Here is a 17,597-nt window from a genome sequence, read left to right as displayed (position 1 = left end):
AATCATAAATTGGCAAAATCAAAGTTCTGTTTAATTAGGTTTTTTTCCCCCCTCTGGCTTTAATTTTAGCTAGGAATTGAACATTTCATTACTTATTATACGCAGCCACTGAATTCTCAGTGAATCACCAAAGCTAGTGTAGAAGTATGAAAACATAGCCCAAAGAACTATGAATAGCTTGGTGCTTCTCCGTCTCGGAGATGAATTTGGAATCTACAAACCAGAAATTGACTCACAAATTGATTACATTTTAAGTGTGCTCTGCTAGCACTACTCAAGAAAGACTGTAACTCTTTCCACAGTTACTTAAACATCATTCACCGGGAAAGTAAACCAACTCATTTCTTCCATAAAGATCCTTTTGGTAAAGACAAAACAGTAAACTACAAGCTGTTCATCTTCCTAATTAATTATGATCTATTCTTGCATTTTCTCCTTAAGTCATGTGCTTGCTATCACTTGCCAGTATCTTTGCCAGTGAAACATTCCTACCAGCTCCCACCTTTATTTCAGAAATCCCTCCTCCTAATCTGCATCATAGTGACTGCTTTCTTGGGGCTCTATTCTCTGGATCTTCTGATTTTCTAGCTCACTTTTTGGTGGATGGCTACCTCTAACAGCTGTCTTTTCATCGATCATGTTTAAACCACATGCTCTCATTTTTATTCAGGTGCCATTCTTTTAAATCCTTATGTTTTAGGTTTCAACTGTTACAAATTCCTAATAGAAGTAAATTAAAACAACCGAAAAGGAACATAATCAACCTTCTGTACTACTCCTTCCCCCAATACAGCTAATACAGGATTTTGATGGTCCTTAAAGAAATGTTCCTGAATTTAAAATTCAACAGCAACAACAAAATTTCAAATGATTTAAAATTCTATGAGAATGGGTACACATATATTTTTTAAACGAGTGTAGCTTTCTTGATATGGATAACCAAAATCTTAGTAAGTTGATTCAAATTATTTTGGAGTCATACTGGTCACTTTTTAGATGGAATACAGAATTTTACTAACAGAATATATCAGAGTGAACTTAAACTGCAAATAGTCTATGTTGTCAATGCCAACGTACTTTGTACAATCTTAACATTGTCTTTTGGCCTGATGAAATGTATAAGTTCTCTCTGCTTTCTATATATGTGTCACCTAGAGACATATTTTGTTGGATCAGCTTAGTGTTTTGCTTGAGTAAGTGACAAGCAATTCTCTATCAAGACATTTTGCAAAGATATCTGGGTTTTAAGTATCTTTTGAAAAATAGAAAATTTGACCACCTGGGTTCTGCATTTCTATGTGGCAATAATGTCAGGCTCTGAGGGGCAGGTGCTCCCTTTAGAAGCATCAGAGGAATGTCCAGAACCATCCGCCCACATACCTGACACATTCACTTACTCGACGTGGCACCATAGGCATTTGCCTGGTGACCCTGTAATAAGACTTTTAGTCCATAGACACTTGCTGCTTTTCTTTCTGTCTTCAGGATGGCAGTGAGATGATTTTGGGGGTAACTGCCTGCCTTAGAGAGAACTGAGATGGGTGGATTAGGTATAACTTCTAATAGATCCTACGGATATTGTATCAGTCTCTCTCTCTCTCTCTCCATACATTTCAAACATTTTATGGGATTTGCCTTTAGTTGTCACTAGAATCAGAAACAGTAGACTCAGGAGAAAAGAAGTCTAGGTACAAGGTGTCTTCAATCTGGTTTAGTGTAACTTATAATAGGTTTTGGGGAAAAATCTTCAAGTTATAGGAAGTGTGCTTTTTTCTGGCCTTGATCTCCATATACGTATATCTTACAGGATGGTACATAGATGGTGGCAGAACAAGATTCAGATTCTGTCCAAGTCAAATAGCATCCCTCCAATGCAATCTAAAGGGGTCAATTTATATAAACATATGCATGTAATAATTATACATGTGGTCTATGATGATACTTAAGAATTGTTCATTATTCATATCCACTATTTCCTCAGAATTATGAATCCCTGTATTTAGAACACTGAAGAAGAGACCCTGTTCTAGCAACCTTTTTGAAAAGTATAGCAAGTTGGTGTGCAAATATTCTAGTGCTGAGTAGAGTGGAGCAGCATTTTCATCTGAGACAATGAATAAGTAACCAAGATTTATACTAAAAAGAAAGAAAGAATAAGAAATTCCTGGGGCAGAAAATATGAGAAAGAGATGATGAGAGAAAGAGCTAACTTCAAAAGAGGAAGAGAACTGGCATAGTATGTGCTAAACACCCTACATGGGTCATTATCATTAACCACTTCATCACCCCTAAGAGGAAAGTATGGTCACCACTGTAGAGGGGCATAGAAAGATTAAGTGATTGATCCATAGTCATACAGCCAGGAAGCGGAAAAATAGAATGCAAACATGACTACCTGACTCCTGACTGTGTTCGTTCCCCATTATACTATGATAGAGTATTTCACAAGCATTATCAAGAGACAGATTTCCTGTGAAATTACTGACCTTAGGACTTGCTGCAGGTGAATGACTTACTTTGTTGGCCCAGTTTTTCTCTAATTTATGTGACAATGGACATTATTTTTAGTTAAATTCGGTTAAAAATTCACTGAATAAACTTGATAAAATGCTTATATACTCTAATATCCCTCGATTTACAGATGAGGTCATTGGTTCCTCCCTGCTTACCAGACATTCAGAAAAAAGACCAGTACACTGTTAGGATTAGAACAGAAATGGGAATTTAAGTTCTCAGATTTGCTTGAAAAGTACTTTCCATTAAACTGTTATCTTCAAAATCATGGGCACATTTCATAACTTGATCAGAAATTATTTATTATTAATATACTGTGGCATTAATCCTGGACATCAGTCCTCTCATCTGTCAGGTGGGAATTCCTAAGACTGAAGTGAGAATTAAATGGAATAACTCATGGAAAGGGCATGGAAGTCCCTGGTATGATTTGAGAACTCAATTCAGGCCGGCTGTCACTAGCATCGCCCTAGAATGAGCCCAAGGGAGGTGAGAAAAGAAACTACCAGAATGACTAGACAAGATACAGTTAAAATTAAAGATTGTCCAGAAAAAATGATTTTTACAAAGACTCAAAACTTAATATATAAATATTATTACTTAACAACATATAACTATTATAACAACTTATTAATTTGCTTAGTTTCATATTAGAAGTCTGAAGACCCTTACCCCTGAAGAGGAACTTGTTTGAAATTCAGATTTTTGTTTACAGAAGAAAAAAAGTGTAATTTTGTTTGTGGCAAAAAATGATTAACCGAGACCTCTATTATTGATCTATGTTGTAGGTGGACTTCACTAGAATCAAACAAAATATTTTTAAGATGGGAAAGAAAAATATTAAATAATGGAATAAATGTGTATGTAGGGAAGGGCAGGATGGGAAGGATTATGGAGAGGCTCACGGATATTGTCTCCAGGCTCTAGAAGACAAAGGGAAGATAAATTTAACTCATCAGTATACCTTAGTCCTTTACTTTTTTACTCACAGAATTTACCCACAGCATCTTTTAATGTCTGTCCCTCCTTTAATTTGTATCCTTCTTTCTATGTCAGGGACAATTATGAGTGTGAATGGGAAAATGTGGCCTTATATGTTCCAGTGTTAAACTAAAGGAAGTAGGTTTTGCAATGTCACCTCAAATTGGGAAGGGGGTCAGAATTATGCTATCACAGAGGATATTACTATTATGATGTAGGCAAGAGGGAAACAAATGGCCAAAAGGTAAATTCCATAATGTCAAATCTGTCTTATTTTTTAAAAGATACAGTAGAAATCAAAGAAGAAAGTTGCCACCCAAAAGTAAAAGCCCCTCGATGTTTTTCCTCTTTCTATTGTTAAGACAATGAGTTTTCTCTTTTCTCAAAGCAGCAATGAAAACAGTTGGAGGCTAGTATAGCTATGCCATTTAAAAAATCATCCAAAACTTGGAAATAGGGCAAAACATTAAGTGCCCTTCCAATGTCATACTGGAACATTGTCTAAAAAAAATCTACCTAAGAAAAAAAGTAACTTTACTTGACTTACTATTTACTAATTATTAAGGCCCAGATTCTATAGAATAAGATGTTCATAGGAGGTTAATAAAATTGCAGGTAATTTTTATCTGATATAGACATAAGTGATTTACATCCAGCATATAACAAGATAACCCCCAATTTTTAATTTATTGCCCTGAGAGATATTGACAAGACTTAGATTTAATGCTCTCATATTGGGAGTATCCTCAACTTTCTCAGGTCCTGTCTTCTGGATACTATGTGAAAAGAATTCAAAACCCTAACTTATTTCAGCCAAAGTGCTTTGAATTGGATCATTATTCAGAAACCCAATCTCCAACTTATAGAGTAAGCATGTATTGGATTCGTACAGATGTTGGACTCGGTGCAAGATGATAGGATTATGACGACAAGCTGAGCTTTCACATGTCGAGAATTTCTCAATCAAATGAAGAAGACAGACAAAGAAGAGAAACTATGAAGCAAGCACCGAAAAGGGCAGATAAGTGTATATCAAGGTAGCATTTCCCAAAGTGGTGAAATTTAACATACCTATTGAAGTAGGGGGTAGGACTTACCTAAGCAATGAGAATCCCAGAGCTGTGGAAAGTGTGTGAAGACATATAGTACCAGAACTATTTATCTGTTGAGAGAACTGAAGGTAGATGAGAACGTCATGAAAGTATGTGGAGTAGCTAAGGTCAGAAAGACAACCCAGAATCAGGTCCTAAAGGCTTTATGTTAAGGACTTTGAACTATGAGAACTTACAAAGGATTTTATGCAGTAACATGCTGTGAACAGATCTTTATTTCAGAATGTTCACTCCGACAGGCCAGATGTAAGGATAAAGTATTAAGAGTAAAGTAAGCCTGGAGGTAGGGAGACCAAGTAGGAGATGACCATAGTAATTCAAGAGACAAAAAGCATCCAATCTGGAAGATTGTACATAGTTAGTTGCTTTACAGATAGTTAGGAATTAAAAATAACAGTTCTCACTGTTAGAAAAATAAATAAAGGGAACCAAGAGCTGACCCACGGTCTTATGTGGATAGATGAACCTTATCAAGTTAGAGCAGAGGGTGGAGAATGTTTGGTGTACTAGTTGTCTATTGCTATGTAACAAATTAGCACCATTTAGCACCTTAACACCCATGTATCATCTTACTTTTTTGATGAGACATGAGTCTGGCCTGTTTCAGCCAGGTCCTCTGCTCAGGATGTCACAATGCTGAAATTAAAATGCCTGTTTGTTAGCTGTATCCTTGTCATGAGGCTTGACTAGGTAAAATCCACTTACAAGATCCCTCAGGTTGTTGGCAGAATTCGTTTTCTTGTGGTCATACGACTGAGGGCTCCATCTTCCTGCTCTCAGTCAGCCGGAAGGCGCTCTCAGCTCTATAGTTCATTCCTCCGAAGCCAGCAGGAGGGCGTCAGCTGCAGCTTCAAATCTCCCTTCTTTTAACATACAATTATGTCAGGCTCATCCAGAATAAGAGCCTTTTGATTAACGCAGCTGATTAGGGAATTTAATCATATCAGCAAAACCCCTTCTGCTATACTAGTTAACATGAGTAAAGGCTTAATATTCCATAATATTCGCATGTCATTCTCACCCTAAAAGGGGTGAAGTCGTACAGGGTGCACCAGACACAGGAAGCTAGGAGGACATCTCAGAATTACACCTGTCACATTACGCAGATTCTCTAGTGGGAATCAAAGCCTTATTAGGAGCTGTGATTGCCCAGAAAGAAAGAAAATGAGAAAAGAGTCAAAGACAGGATTGAACACAGAGATAGGAAAAAAAGACACATTTTAATCAATCCTAAGGTACTCCAGGTTTGAGTATTTGTTGTCTAAAATTGACATCCATAGGAACTTCTAAATTTTAAATTCTATACAAGTTAAAAAAAAACTGTAAGTAGCAAGGAAGATGTCTAACAAAGGCAATATAAGAAAATCAAGTGATTTGTTCCTTTCAAATTGCATTGCTCCCTTTCTTTTCACTTTTAAAACTCTTTGCGAACACTCTCATCATTGTTTCTGCATTCTGCTGGAGCTGCTCCAAGCTTCCCACGGTTAGCGGAAGCTGTGAGACCCTCAACTGTCATAACAGTACAAGAAAAGCTTGATGGCTGCTAAGTATAGAGAATTGTCTCACAGTCTCTACAGACAATTCTCCTATTTATACAGCCTGGAATCTCAACCTCATTTTCAACAACAGTACCAAACTGCATTTGTTAACCTGCGCCCATTTGCTTTTATAAACCTTCCTTCACTGTTATTTGTATATTAATGTCGTCTTTACTTCCATCAGCATTTCCATCACTGAAAGCATACTGAAGCAGTGGTTCTCCGACGCTACACATCATTCAGTATGGGATCACCGGACTAAAAGAGATCTCAGAGAAGTCATTTGGATCATCCTCTTTTTTCCAAGCAATATAAAAAAAGGTAACCTTGCTATTCCAGAAATCTCTCCCAAAAAGGAAATTCCATGGTCATTCCTTCATCTGCTTAATCCTGTGCCTAATTATGCTGGCAGGTAGGGACTTGTGTTTTACTCTCTCTGGGTATGTAAAACAGCTGGTGATCACACTCCTTATAATGGCTGTTCCTAAATCTTCAAACTTCATCTAAGTTATCTTCACTACCTCTTCCAGACCACCTTCATTCTACATTTAACAATCAGCTTCATTTATTTTTAGCATTCAAGGACCACGCTTTAGGCAAATTCATAAATGATGCCAAATTTCTGAACCTCTTGAACATTTAAAAGAAAGAAATACAAATTTGAGACAAAGATGGCGCTAGTACCATGCAAACCAATTGTTTGCCTAATCATCTGTCTTTCTATGAGCTCAAGTACACAAGGTCATATTCACAAACAAAATGAAAGGAAAACAATAATGATATTATTACTGTTCCCATCATCTCCTCATCCTAGAGTATAGCTATATTCATTTCTTTTTTAGAGTCATCCCCTTCTTCTGCAAAGGATTGAGTTGCAGACAAATATGGTCAAACCTGGATTTAGTCATCCTCCTCTGCTCCCTCCAGTCCTCTGATTGAAGTAAAAAAAAAAAAAAGTAACCAAAAAGTTGAAAAGTAGTTCCTTCATTCCAATATTATCTCAAGCTGGACTTGAAAATGTATGTAAGAACCATTCTACTTTCATATCACTTTTCTGTATGTCAATTTCTATAATTGGTTTTGCTATTTCTTTCAAATTTACAACTTCTTCCACACAATATCCATTATATAATCTATTACACCTGGTCTCCATAGGGACTGTTGAATTGACAGCCACATCTAAGTCTGAACTTCTTAAATGCTATTTTCGGGTTTGGTATCAACACTATCCAATTGATTTTTTTTCTATTAATTCTGAACAAGATAGGGAACTACCCAAACTCAATTTTCTTATTTATGTAATCAGAGAGTGACTATTCTCATCAATATGGAGAGAGGAAATAAACTTACTGAAATAATACTGTGTTTGGATACAGGTAATGGATTGAGTTCATGATTCTAAATTTCAAATCCTCTTTTAAAAATAGAAAGTTGCATATTTTGAAAAAATCCATATATAGTACATAAATATTATTTTTAGCTGTCCTTTTATTTTTTGCATTAATTTGCATGTTTCTAAATAAATATTAGTGCATGTGAACAGTAAATATATACATATATGTACATATAATATATGTATAATTTTACTCTCTAATTTTAGTCTTCTTGAGAATCTATTAAAATCTTCATCCATTCTCTTGTGTTTATCTTACTAGTCTGTTAGTTTTATTTATGTGCCATCTATGTTCCACATATGTTTTCCAAACTCTCTCAGTTGTCTAATGGTTTTCTTTATAGTATGTTTTTCATGCAAACTTTTAATTTTATACTATCAAATTATCAAATTATATCCCTTATTACAGATTTTCTCTATAGTATGTCTTGCCATGCAAACTTCTAATTTTATACTATCAAATTATCAAATTATATCCCTTATTACAGATTTTGAATGTCTTAGCTGGCCAAGAAAGTCATTTTCTTTATAGATGACATGTGTGAAATCGCTTAGATTTTCTTCTAACACAGTCATTCCATAGATGATCACTGGGTTCCTGACTATGACTATGCTGGAAGGAAATGCATCATCCACTTAGAACTTACGTTTGTGCATGGCATGAAGTATGGAAAATCAATTCTTAAATGAGCCACCATTTTCCCATTGAGTTGAACTATCTCAGTCATACACTAAACACTTAGATATATCACACATATTTCTGGAGGCTCTATTGTGTTGCACTATTTTGTATTTTTTTGTCATTGTTTTGTTGCTTTGTTGCTTGGCTGATTCTCATGCCAAGATATTGTTAATTTGACTATAGTGTGTTTATAAAATTTTCCTGTGTTGGGTGAAACAAATCCCCTCCCTTTTCTGTTTTTTGCTTTTTTGTAGTTTACTTGGTTGTTCTTGAGCATTTATTCCTCCACATGAATTTTTAATCTTTTCATCCATTTCAGTGGAAATGCATCTCCCCCACCAAACTACTGTTACTAACTGGCAGATAACTAAATTCATATATTAATTTTTGAGATAATTGGCTTTTAAACATTCCCATTCAAAATCATAAGGCATTGCTTTGTTTTTTTAATGAAATTATTTCATTTCCTTTCTGTATCTTTCTCATTGTATTTATTTTTAAATTGTAGTTTTATTACTATTGTGAATACATTTTTTTTCTATGGCTGTTCTTGGCTTTGCTTAATTGAAAAACAGCTTTGATTTTTATATATTCTTCTTGTGCCCAGTCACACTGGAACTGTCTTTATTAACTTAAGTAACTTAAAAATCCCTTGAATTTTCTAGGTAAAATATATCACTGAAGATAATTCACTTTGCTTTGTCTCAGTGTTTTCATCCTTAAGATGGTCACAATTATGGTATTCATTTTATAAGGTTTCCATGAGGAATAACTGAATTAAAATACAAAGAAACAGTATGAAAGGTGCTTATAGTCCTTAATAAATGTTGGCAATTAATGTCAATACTAGGTATTTCTTCCTGGTTCATCATTTTACTTAAACTGGCTTAAGTGTATATGCATATTGAAGGATATTCCTAAGCCTCGCTGTTTTTCTCTTTCTTGGACAAATGCAGAAAACCTACACTCTTTGTTTCTAAGTTTGTTTTGAATGCCAGTGTCCTAAAACAAAAAGAAAAGAGGTTGCAGAGTCAACTAGACATAGCTTGAAATCATAATTTAATACCCATTCAGTATTGGACAAGTTACTGAAGCTTCAAACTTAAAGCTTTTATATATACAAACAGGGGCTAACTGCACCTCCTAGTCCTGAATCTTGTGAAGAGTAATTAAAAGAGATCATGATCACAAAACGCTAAGTATCATTCCTGGTAGAAAGCAGTTGTTCAGTGAGTGTCAATACTTCCTTTCTCCCTCATTTCCATATTCCTACCAACTCAAGAGGCCTTTTATATATGACCTTCAAATGATCAAGTGAAATACCATATTGTCTTTTATTAGCAGCATTTAACTATCAGTCTTTACCTGACTGATTAAAAAAAAAAACAGGGCCCTTGTGTTTTATTTCCTAAAAGCATCCCTATAGATACTGTCAGCAATAAAGTAATTAGATCCACTATTTTTAATAAGACCCTGTGCTTAATGGCAGGCCACAGAAATAGTAACAGGGCTTTTGACAGGTCACTTAGAATGAACAATATCCACTGAAAAATATATTACAGTCTACCATTGATGGTGGTACCAATTTCTTAGTAATCAAACAATTCTAGCATTAAATAATTTGATTTCCTAGAATTCCATGTTTGCACATATAGGATGAATGCTTCCATAACTTATTATTTAAAAATTATGGATATACACACAAAAGTGTTTACTAACCACATACAGAAAAACAACTCAAAACCAGAGTGCAAGAGTTAGCATTTTTTTAAAAGCACCTCTACCCTATATACAAAGACTACAAAGACTAGGATTACAATCACTAAATCATTCTGTCTCTGGGAACACATATGAACTACAAACTAATGAGGTAAGCAGTTTTGGTTAACTAGAATCAATAGTATCATCCTTTAATTAAACAATATTGATTGTGTTACAGAGGGCAGCCTTTTGAAATAATATGCTCTTATGCAATAAGTCTTTGCCTTGCAAGAGTGTGTCGGGGGCAATTATACTTTGACATGGGTTACCCTCCTTTCTACTCCTGTCAATAGAATAGCATTTTACATTTAGCAAGGCATAAATGGAGAAATATCCAAGCACTAATTATGACTTTGATACAACAATGTATGTGGTTGTAGTTCCTTTTGAACTGACACTAGAGCCTTATGGAAATGTATTATTTCCACGTGAAAGTGCTGTTATTCTATTGTAAACTTCATGAGGGCAGGAACTGTGTCTATCTCACTCACCATGGTTTGCCTTTTCCTGAAGATATGCTTTATGCAAAGTAGGCATGCAACAAATATTAGTGAGTTATCAAGTTATTTTCTTCCGTATCCCATCTGACAATGTCCCATCTCCCAAGGGAGCCAAGAACCATGAGGCCAACACAAATGCTTAATATCATGTTGCCCATGCCCACACTTTACTTAACTGTTGGGACCTTTTGCCTCTTTTAGGCCTGAGACTGCCGCAGACTGGAGGTTTCCATCCTTCCTCGTTACTTCGCGTTCGTGGCCTAACTAGCTTCCCGCGCGCGCTCTTGGCCCTAACTCCGCCTCCCCACCTAACCAGAAACCTGCCTAAAGACCCTAGTGACAGATGAGATAATCAATTCCCATTGGTTTCTGTTACTTCCTTATCTTCCCCTATATAACTAAGCCTCTGATGGAATAAAGCTGAGTTTTGCTGCGCCGTTGAGTCTGACACATCTCCCGGCTTGGTGTGGTTTTGTTTTTCCCCGGATCTCAGGGGAGGGTGTCCAAGCCGCCGACACTTGCCCTCTCGCTCAGCCCCGGGGATAACAGGCTGGGCCTGCTTGTCCCCCCCCCGCCCCCACCCCCACCCGCCTTCTTGTTGCTGAAGAGCAACACTTGACCACATGGAATTTATAAGGATCATCAAGTCATTAAATACCTACAGCATTGCCACCCTCAGTCTAACCACTCTACTTTTTCACCATTCTTATTTTCAGGAAATGTCATACGCAATCTAAATGTCTCCAAGTATAGTCTAAGTCTATTTGCTTTTGTTCTGTTAGCAAAGGAAATGGAGTTTAGCTGAGCATTTCCTTTGCTAACAGAACAAAAGCAAATTTAACCTGTATCTATTTGAAGACCATTAACAAAAAATCATCTAGGGAAAGGAAGAGGATACTAAAATGTCTTAATATGTCATAGTTCTTTGAAGTAAATGAGAAATTATGGGCGTACAAAAAGAACACAACAAATCTGAGAACATTTTAAGAGCATGCATTCTTTTCAGTCTTTTCAGTGGATGAAATTATTCCAGATCCTTTATCATTTCCCCATAAGCTTTATGTTTGCAATTGCTTGAAATGAGTCTATGATAAATGCAATTCAATTTATTGTAATTGGATGCCAAATCTAAATTTTCTGTGGGTCATGTACTATGAAAAAATTCAAAGAAATAGAATATGGAGGGAAGTCCAGCAGTTACAGGCAAAGGGATTGCAGAGTCAGGGACCAAGACTATAGCCCTACCAAGTTTTGCTACTTGCAAAGCATATGACTTTAGTCAAGATACTAGACTTCACTAAGGTTCATATTGTTTGTTTATAAAATGAGGGTAATAACAGCATATACCTTATTAGTCTATTGTAAGGATTAATGGGAAAACTACTAAAAGTGCTTAGCCCAATGCCTGGTATGTTATAAATCCTAGCTACCTTTTATTAGTCATGCTTCTTCTTGAAAAGTTTATTTGAAAACAAAAGCCTGTCTCCTCAGATCATTGATATTTCTATGACACCACTCAGGGTGTCATGTAGCCACCCATCCCATTCCATGATGGCAGCAATTCTTTTGGATGACAGCTTACTATGCATTATCAAGGACACATCTGAACACAATTTGTGTCACAGTAAGATAAAGTGAGCAGTTCACTACCAAAGTAACATGTAACAGGGCATTTCGGATCATCAAGGCCTGGAGCTCTGATATTGTAGGTAAGTGACTGGTTAATGGCTGCAGCAAAGCAAAACTCTTACCTAGGTGATTTAGACCCCCAGCTGGGTTCAGAGGGCAAGGGGTACAGGTGGCAATAGCATGAGATCTCCTTTAGTCTCAAATTTCACAAAGGATGCAACAATGCTTATCAATAATCCTTTGACACTGAGGTGATCTGATAAGAAAGCATGACAAGGTATGGAAAGTACAAGTGTTATTTCTACTTCCAATTTATTACCAGGTACTCTGCTAGGATCTTTGCTGGAACTGGGCCTATTAGCAAAGTATTTCACTTGAGCCACGGACCCAAGTCCCCAAATTCCCAGACCTAACAGTTCCATTAATCCCATCTGCATTCAGGATGAAAGAGATTGTTCTGGTTACTCTCCAGATAGGGGTTACTCCAGATGTTGCTCAGCATCATCAGGAGCTGAGAAGAAATATTCAAAAAGCCAGAAGGTACAGGTCATGTTACCACGCCCCTGCCACAGAGAAGACAAGGGATGAGGTAGGATTTGATATAGAAATTGCAACTGAAACCAGGGCTCCTTGAGATCACTCCTGGGAAACTGAATTTTTTATCAAAGAGAGACAGGCCTGCCATTTTATGTGGAAGAAGAAAAGATGAAATCTCACCCTCCGTCACAATTTCAAGCTTATTATGAAATCATGTTTTTCTTGCCCAAAAAGAAAATCATATCTAACACTGCAATATGCAAAAGCCAATTCACACCTCAGCTTAATAAACTGAGATTTCAGGATCCTGGATTTCATCTCTGAGAGCTTCCCACTAGTAAGGTTCTGTATCTCCTCTCAAGTCCCTAAATAACAATTGTTCTAGTAAGCCAAACTTTACAGTTACAAACAGCAAATTAAAATCCTAATGACAAAAATTCTGATTTTGATAGGTGTTGATATATCCTTTGAAAATACATTCTTCAGAAAGTATTGAATGACCTGCAGCATCAGATGTTTATTGGGACCTGTCCTAGGATAGGCAAAGCTCTTAGTGAGTTCGAGCTCATGTAACACTGATCTCACATAATACGTCGACAGCAAACTCCACTTTTCACACAACCCATGAAAGCGAGTCAGTGTAAGCGGTCAGAAAGCAGCCTTCCCCCCACCACGGGCGGTTCTGGCTTCATACCTACCAGCGGCAGGTTCTCACAGTTACAGAGAACACAGCAGGAGCAAAACATCTGTGTCCAAAAGTTCATACCCCTCTCAACACGGAAAGACTTATACTATTTCAGATGTGAAAAGAGAAAAATCTCTGAATTCCTGTTATTATGGAAGAGAACAAGGGAGCTACTGGAAAATAATATTCAGTTAAACTGTTTTCTGAAATTTTTAAGGATCACAAGTCTTTCTAAAGAGCAGATCTATAGAGCAATCAACAGTAAGTATCCTAGGAAAAATAAAGAGAAAACATGATTAGCAGTAACCTCTACTTTGATGACAATGGCCCATTCTGCATCTGGTTGAAGGCCTAGTACCCTGGAGATCAAGGTTTTTGCTTTCATTTTCTAGGGAAGTGAGATATTATTCCAGAAATGTTTCCTGTCTACTGCTCTATGTAAAACAGCTTCCAGGTGCTGTGGGGGCTATGGAGGAGGCCTTCTAAATACAATCTCTGAATAATTAGACTGAGGCTGTTACAAATTAGAGGTCAATTTAGATAGAAAGCATTTCTTGAACTGGGCTCAGTATATTCACATATGTGATCAACAGATAAATATTAAAGATAACACTTTAGCACAGTGAGTTGACAGAGGTCCTGGGAATATTTCCATTTCATGGAACCAGAGACTTGTAAACAAACACCTCTTTCTAATGGTAATTTCTTCCTTTGGTCAACAATTACCCAAAATTTCTTAATATGTTGCATTTCTTCAGAAGTAAATGGGAAATTATGGATATACAATGAGGACAAATGATATGAAAATATTTTAAGAGCAAGACTTCTTTTAGTAGACTAAATTTTCCCAAGTACTGTATTATTTTCTGATAGGCCTTGTTTGGCAGCTGTGTGAAGAGAGTCTTCAATAAATACAGTTCAACTAATAGTAACTGGCTACAGCTTCCAATTGTTTGCAGGTCAGGCACTGTCAGGACATCCAAAGATATGGAAGGAAAGCATCAAAGCCCAGCAGTTTCGGGCAAAGGGATTCGTCCCCTGGTTAGATGAACCCTATTAGACCTTTGTGAATGATCAAGATTATTAACCTTAATTAATACAGTACCTTTGTTACTGTGCAGTCATTGGAATGTAGGTGCAACTTCTATATTTTAAATTTGGGGGCAGTGATTGGCTCTAAGGAACATCTCTTTGAAAGACTGATGGGTTACATGTGCCTAGGGAAGAGGAGCAATCCAAAACTGACGTTTCTGAGGAGTTACGACTACATTAAAAATTTGTTTTCTTTGGTCCCTTGGACGTTTTGAAATTACCAGTCATGCTCTTTGGTTTTTGCTGCTATTATGCTAGAAACTCTGAAAAAGTCTTCTCTTTCCATTGAATAGACAATGTGGCAGATCTCACCGCAGGATCATGGCAAACCCCTCTCCGGGCACCTCACTTCACCAAGAACAGTAACATCTGTAACTTAAACTCTGCCTGGCGTAGGTGCTATCCTCCTCACTGTCTGGCAGGAGGTATAGATTTTTTTCATTTTTACTTATATCTACTCATGGGAGTAGAGATGGGGCTGTTTTCTTCCAAATTTAATTCTAGAACCCTAGTGATCATTTTGTTATTTGGGTGAATTAAATGATCAATTAATAGTAAACTATTTAGAATAGGAAATGAAAAAAAAGAAAGAGTGATTCTATAAGGCTGTTTTAGCTCTCAAGTGAAAAAAACCACCGTAAGTGCACTTCTGTAAGTGTGGTACATTGTCTTTTCTAATTCACTGCAATAGCTGCAATGTCAGATGTGGATAAAGGAATGATGAAATAAGTACATTATTTCTATGGTTAGATTGTAAGTATTCTGGAAATGTACGGATACTTGTATATGTGCAGTGATAGGAAGCCTAACTATGTAATTTGCATAGTTTACACACACACCATAGTTGGCACACTTTACACACCATTGAACACCCATTTGCTTTTGTATCGTATAATTTTTCTAGAGAGACCTCAAACCAGGAGAACAGAAGGAAGGTAGGTATCAGAGAGCCAGCCCTTATGGGAAGGCTGGCCCTTGAATAAAACACACCATTTGTTCACTGGCCATCTTCTCTGAGCTCCATTCCTTTTCTCTTTATAGCTCACTAGAGGATCTCTGCAAAAATGCTACTTATCTCTCTGAATTCAAACCAGTTTGACTCACACTACAAATTGATCTTAATAGAAAATTGAATTTCAATATCATTCATTGTTTTTTGAGCATCAACAAACATTAGCAACAACGTAGGCTGACCACAATATGCATATCATTCAATCTTTAAGGTTTTGAAAATTGCATAATAATATTAAGAACACATACAAAAGAAGCAGGAGGTTTAATGAGGATTTCACACTCATTTTTTTTTATGATTATACTGCAATTTTCACATTGTTTTGTTGTTCCCATATTCCAAACTACAAGGCTTTTCAAAGCAGGGATTCCTTCTTGTGGACTGTGAAAGGCCCAGCATATAGTGTACAGCATGTCATATATAGAAGGTGCTTTGACATGGATCTGATAAAGAATTGTTTATTCTTTGGAGAGTGTTGATGTTAGTTTTAGATAATAAGAACTTAGATTTCAAATTAATTAATACTAAAATAAATATCATAAAGACAGATATGAACCCTTCATATTATGTATGTATTTAAATTGTGAGTCAATTCTAAAGTCTAATATTCTGGGCAAGTAAGAACCATTCACAATTCTGTTCCCATTAATTGCATAGGTATCTTTATTTTCATTAAGAGTTCATGCACTGATTAAATCTGCTGGTATCCAACAGCAAATTAAATTAAAATGTTTGGATTACTACAAGTTTATTTGAATTTCATTTGGCACAAACCCAACCATGTAGCCTACTCTTTTTTTTTTTTCTTTTGTCCGGTCATATAGCTGAAGCACAAGATGCTTCATGATAAGTATATAATCAGAATCATGCTTAAACTATTAATTATCCTTTCCTGAAACAAACAACAAGAATTCAGTATTCATCTGGACTAGACTCATTTACATGTGTAATTATTGAGAGCCCATGGTGGGCAAATCACTGTTACAGAGTTGTGGGAGATTGAAGTTAGTGAGACCTATGTTGTCTCAAAGTTTTATTGTCCTGCCCCATTCTGCCAACCTGTTTTCTCTAGCTTCCTAAAGCAAAGTCACTGAAAGCTCCCACCTTCAAGGTCAAGGCCACCATACTGCTACTTCAATGCTGACAAATGCAAGAGGTACATTAAGAACCTCTCCTTTGCCATTCAGATGATCTCGGAATTGTTACCTCTAAGCCCAGAAAACAGATGCAACTATTCCCAGTCCTTCTCTTACACTGTGCCCTATTCTTTGGCAATAGCACTGAACTGATGCTATTTCTTCTTATACCTTTGCACATGTTATATCCTCTACTTGGAATTCTTTGCTATTGTCCATTCTTTGCTATTAATTCTCTCTTTTACCCATTTGAAAATCTTAATAATTCTTTATGTTAGCTTTGCCCACATCCCTAGGCCAGTGGTCAGATTCTATCCCAAACGAATAGGTCTTTGCTCATATACTTCTCAAATACTATACCATCATACACTGTATTTTATAGACAGAGTAATATTTCAAAGTCATGTCATATTACTGCTCAAAACCTTTCAATAATGTCCCATTACCATTAAGGAAAAATCTAAAATGCTTTGTACAATTTACAGTGCTCTTCATGATCCAATCCATGACGACTTCACCAATGTAAAGTTTTGCTACCCTCCCCTTTGTCATCTCTACTCTAGCTATACTTGGCTTCTTTTTGTTCTTTCAACATCCAAATGTACACTCACTTCCTGATCGTTGAACATGTACTTACTTATGTCGGGAATGTTCTCCCAAACCAACCTGAGCCCATTGAAGTCATTTCCTTCTGAAATCTTCCCATGGCCACTCCAGCCTCCTCCTCCCACATTATAACAGACCATGCGTCATACCTTCCCACAATACCCTGTGCTTCCACTTCGACCACACACCTTAATTTTGTCAATAGTTATTAAGTATGGTCCCTGAATCTCTGAGCCTCATTAAGTTATGCTAGTAATATCCTTATTAATAAAGTAATGTCATGATTATAACGAAATAATATATGTTAAAAATGACCTGTAATCTGTAAAAGTTGTTCTATGAATGGTAAGAATATTCTCTATTGGTAGCTGCATCGAGTTTTCAAGATAAAGAATATCTCATGCCTTCATTTTATTCCT

Source organism: Manis pentadactyla, chromosome 9 (genome assembly GCF_030020395.1).
Source record: "Manis pentadactyla isolate mManPen7 chromosome 9, mManPen7.hap1, whole genome shotgun sequence".
Classification (NCBI taxonomy): Eukaryota; Metazoa; Chordata; class Mammalia; order Pholidota; family Manidae; genus Manis; species Manis pentadactyla.
Note: the sequence above shows the minus strand (reverse complement) of the source record.